The sequence below is a fragment of the Ipomoea nil genome, unplaced genomic scaffold (genome assembly GCF_001879475.1).
Source record: "Ipomoea nil cultivar Tokyo-kokei standard unplaced genomic scaffold, Asagao_1.1 scaffold2694, whole genome shotgun sequence".
Taxonomy (NCBI): Eukaryota; Viridiplantae; Streptophyta; class Magnoliopsida; order Solanales; family Convolvulaceae; genus Ipomoea; species Ipomoea nil.
In genome coordinates, this window is record NW_017619122.1 from 3,138,919 (window position 1) to 3,144,405 (window position 5,487).

The 5,487-nt window shown below is 33.5% G+C and overlaps 1 long non-coding RNA gene across 1 annotated transcript; it reads left to right on the forward strand.

Annotated features, from left to right (window-relative positions):
• The first annotated feature begins 1,305 nt into the window (after positions 1 to 1,305).
• On the forward strand, positions 1,306 to 1,641 carry LOC109155216. Its single transcript, XR_002049876.1, has 3 exons — positions 1,306 to 1,376; positions 1,457 to 1,526; positions 1,614 to 1,641. It is a non-coding gene; the product is annotated as an uncharacterized LOC109155216 (long non-coding RNA).
• The last annotated feature ends 3,846 nt before the right edge of the window (positions 1,642 to 5,487 follow it).

Sequence of the window (5,487 nt, forward strand, 5' to 3'; positions counted from 1 at the left end):
GCCAGTCTACACCAGAAGTGAAAGATATGATTAAGACAGCAGTTGCTGAGGCGTTAGCAGTTGCCCGAGAGCAATATGAAACATCCTTGCAAGCAGCCATTCGAGAGATGAGGGATGAAATTAGTAGTATGAGGACTCCAGCGGCTCAACCTGTACCATCAAGGCAGGAGGAAGACATGCGTGTAGCTGTCCAACCACATGGTCAAAGTGAGAAAGCAAGCTCTCCAGACCCTTTTGCTGATTTACCGGCCGTAAGTAATCATTTATAACTAATCTTATTATTTATTAAAAACATTTTACCTATTTCTTAATATGAATTCATGCAGTTAGGAGCCGGATGTGAATTGTTTTTGGAAGATCCCATTAGACGTAAAGTTGCACGTGGGATAGTTTACAAGGCCGAAAGGGTTCACGGGATACAAATACATGCGGATCAAGTGAAGGTCACCGTGACTGAAATTCTCGTGTCAAGTGCAAGTGTACCATTCCCTACCGATGAGGTTCAACTGTTAAGGGATGCATTGCACAACTTTATTATTTGGCCAAAGAAGTTGGTTGAGTTGTATACCGAAGGTGATGAGGTATGTATTTTAAAAAATTTTGGATTTTAAAATAGTGTTTAATTTACTTTTTAAAAATAGTAATTGTTAGTTATATTGAACAGGTACAAAAGACTTATGATTCCGGTGTGCAACGACCTTTTGCTAATCTGAATATAGCTGATCCGTCTTCTTTGAGTCCTCGATGTCTAAAGGTATATAGAATTATTCGCAAACTTGATGAAAATGTTGTGATAAAGATGGAGCGTGGTATTGTGGGCGATGTTGACTATCGCTTACAACTTGACCCATTGGAGATTATGCGTTTCTTAAGGATGGAGACGTTAGATGTTTCCATATTGCAGTTCTTTATAAGGTAATAATTAAGTTCTTTACTTATATTTGTTTATATAATATTTGTCATTCATTTATTATATTACTGATATATATGATTGATTGTATTTTTGAATAGGGGTCTTTATGACAAATTTGAATTGGCATCAAAGACCACATATGGCTTCTTAGATCCGCATTTCATTCAACCAGTTTCAAATACTATAGATGAACGGACAGGGTATATCAACGTCACCATGCAATATGGCCAAAAACAATGCTATCTAGCGCCATATATTTTAAAGTAAGTTTTAATTGTTTAAAATAAAATAACTTATATATAATACACTTTTATTATATATTATATTTACTTACAACTAATATATTGTTGATTTGTAGTGATCATTGGATGTTGATGGCAATTTGTCCTCACCTTAATGAAATCTATTGGTTTGATTCAATTGGAGGCCAGCCACGTGATGACATCAAAGATATTGTTGAAAAGTATGTGAACTTATAAGTATTAATATGTATAATTAGTAAAGTATAAAGTATTTATGTAAACTAATCTCTTATAATTTTAGGTGTGTCAATTCAGCAAAGTTGTTGAGAAGCAATGGATCAACTCGTTCACCAAAATGGACTAAGGTTTTGGTAAGTATTTTATACATTTGTAAAACTACATATATTTTATTGTTTTTTATTAAATAAAATTTTAAATGTAATTTAATTCAAATGTAGTGTGCTCAACAAGTTGGAAGTACGGCATGTGGATATTATGTGATGAAATACATGCTTGAAATTCTTTCCAAAGAAGCATGTGCGGGAATGGATAAGGCATGTAATTTAATATAATACCTTTCTTTTTCTAATTTTAAAAATGCTAGCTTACTAATTATTTAATAATTATCAACTTTGTAGATTGTTGAGAGAGTTGGTAGATCGAGCTACACTCAACAAGAAATTGATCAAGTAAGAGATGTATGGGCCGACTTCTTTGTTGATGTATGGTTAAGTATGTAAATTAAACAAATTGATATTAGCTTTTGATAATGTTAAGTTGTATTATTAATTAGTATCAAATTGTGAGATTCATTACTTTTATTACTTGTTTCATTATAAATATTAGATTTTACATATTTTGCTATGGTTGTGGTGAAATAATTGAGCAGGTTTTGGTTGTGGTTGTGCAAATTGAGCAGGTTTAGGTTGTGGTTGTGGTTGTGAGAAATTGAGCAGGTTTAGGTTGTGGTTGTGAGTAGATTTGAGCAGGTTTTTGGGTATAAATGGACAAATAAACTGTATATTAAAAAAAAAACACTTACAACGTCGACTATTAAGTAATAGCCGACGTTGAATATATTTAAAAAAAAATAAAGTTTACAACGTCGGCTAATAGCATTTAGCCGACGTTGTATGGTATTTTAAAAATAATTAAAATACTTACAACGTCGGCTAATTGCTAATAGCCGACGTGGTAGGTGTTTTAAATTATTTTTAAAATACCTACAACGTCGGCTAAATGCTATTAGCCGACGTTGTAAGTATTTTAATTATTTTTTAAAATACCATACAACGTCGGCTAAATGCTATTAGCCGACGTTGTAAGTATTTTAATTATTTTTTAAAATACCATACAACGTCGGCTAAATGCTATTAGCCGACGTTGTAAACTTTATTTCTTTTTTTTTTTAAATAATATATAACGTCGGCTATATAAATAGCCGACGTTATAGATAATATTTACAACGTCGCCCGCAACAACTACGTATCTTAGCCGACGTTAAAAGGTCAATTTAGCCGACGTTAAAAGCCTGCTGTGTAGTAGTGATTATGTGATGTTCTTGATGAATCTTGATGTTTAGATGATTAAAAGATGAACTATGGTTTTATTGATTTGAATATGATTAGAGCCCTAGGTTAAAATTGGGAATTTCGTATTGTGATATTCTTGATATAATTGCATGGGATTTCGCATGCTCGGGTGTTGATTATGTTTAGAAGTCATGATAGGATATGTGCTATATAATTCTTTCTTTTGATCCGTTAATTGCCTACGTGGTGTCATCAATTGCTTTTAAAAGTGCCTAAGCATGGTTTCGGGTTCCACAACGTATCCCGGGACGTTTATTTTGATAAAGAGTTAGTGGGGGGGTTGGTGGGGGTAGGGGGACCCACCACCTACCCGCTGCCCGAGAAAGACGTCGCCGGCAGCGGGCAGGCGACTGCCCGCCGGGCACCCCCTGCCCGAAGACCTAACGCCGGCGGGTGGTCCACCACCCACCGGCTACCCGCTGGAATTTGTCCGACTTGGGACTCCGGCTTCCCCGTTTGATCTTTCCCCGACCCCCGTGGCGTCCCAACGGACCCCGTTCATCGTGCCTAAAGTCTAGTTTGATGTTTCGGGTACCATTCGTAGGATAAACGAGTCGTATATATGTATATATATGTTGCATGCTAGTGGAATTGCTATCCCGTTAGCCTAGGTGAAAGAAGTATGAACCCCTTAGGATTATTCCTAGTATGTGGATGACCACGCATAGGTTTCGTTATACGTTTTCTCCCCTTTCCCAATGTGTTAATATGGGTTGCATGTGCTTGTTATGTGTTATGTGTGCATGTTACCCCAATTTGGTTGCGATCAAATTGGTTATTCCTGAGCTGCGGTTCAGAAGCTGGCTGCGGTCAGAATTACACTCTTGGGTTGCGGTCCACCGTTTGGTTGCGATCAAACGTTTTACATGAGCTGCGGTTCATATTCCTGGCTGCGGTCAGATGATCACTCTTGGGCTGCGGTCCACTGTTTGGTTGCGATCAAACATTATGATGAGCTGCGGTTCATCGGTCGGTTGTGATCGACCCCTTCGTGTTGCGATACGAGGCAGGGTGCTGCGGGGCCGTGTCAGAGCTATATGCGCTGACCCTCATGTATGGGCATGCGATTGGTCATGTGGCGCCACCAAAGTGTGCTTGTCTGTGATGGGATACGAATTGGGAAGGCATCACTTTTTTTTCGCCGAAGGCGTGTTGGTCCACTAATTTCTCAAAAAAATGCTTCTTTTGCTCTTAATTTTAGTTTTGTATGTATTTAGATAGTTTAAACAATCTTTTGAACACTTTTACAACCACTTACGTAAATAGTTTGTAAGAAATAACTATGTAAACCTTATGTTTTATTACTAAATTTTGAAAATTTTTAATTTTTAATTTTATTTTTAATTAAATAAAAATTTAAAAAAATAAAAAAAATTTAAAAATAAAATAAAAAATCGGCGCCTAGGCGCCGATTAGGGGGCGCCTAACGTTTCGAAGAATTTCAGTTAATAAGCTTTTAAACAAAATATTCCCGTTCGATCAATGGTTAAAGATTTCTAAACATTTTTGGTTATAAAGTATTAATTAACTGAATTAACAAATCGATTAAGTAATAGTTTATGTGTGTGTGTGTGTGTGCAAAAATAAATGTCCAATATTAGTACTCAATGTTAAAATCATATATAGTTATAATTTGTGTGTGTGTGTATTAATTTTTTATATGCTCAAGAATACGTTTATTTGCTAATATGATGGCCGGTCATACTTCAGTAAAGATTTTAAGTGGGTTCGCTTGGACTATGCTTTGTATAAGGTGCAAAAATAAATGCTCAACATTAGTACTTAATGATAAAATTATTGTTATAATTTTTTTAAAAAAATTAATATTTTATATATTTTTTTTAATCATAAAATTTATAGTTGTAGATGTAATATATATTGTTATATATTAAAAAGTGTAGTTGACAATTTGGTTAATAATTATGGTATGATTAATAATTTTTAAAGTACAAATTTTAAATTTGGTAAATGATTAAATATAATTATGATATCACTTAATACAAATTAACCGAAGTTTAACCGTGTAAGGTAATTTTGTTTGGTAAGAATGAAAATATAATATTAATGTAGAACTGAATAAGTATAGAAATACTAACATAAATCAAGAGTACTAATCTTGATACACTCTTATAATTTGTTATTATAGATTTTAGGTATTTATGTGATAATAATAATAATAATAATAATAATAATAATAATAATAATAATAATAATAATAATGTAAACTATTTTTATAAGTTCGATATTTATTTTTTACAAAATAACTAACTAATTTTTACTAACTAAAGTATAAATGAAATCAAATTTATTCACTCCATATTATATTACTCTAATATAATATTTACATATATTATTACAATTAAAGATATAAGTATATATATGGTGGATGCAAGTGCATGGCGACAATAATGAAAAAAGATAATGGAAGTTATAACGGTAGGGGCATTCTATAGCGAAAATAAACTTTAATTAAAAAATTAAATATCTACGCAACGGAAAAAAAAATGATCGTTGCAAGTTTCGTCACCAACCTCAAACGACAAATCTCTCTTTTAGCCAAACATTGCAACATAATTAATTCACGTTGCCAATTCCATTGTCATAGCGCGATGGACATGTAGGGCGTCGCATTTTATATCGCCATTATGTTAACATGTTGGTGACGGAAATGATTCCGTCATCTATTCTGTAGAGAAAATAAACTTTACTTAAAAAATTAAATATCTTCGCGACGGAAAAA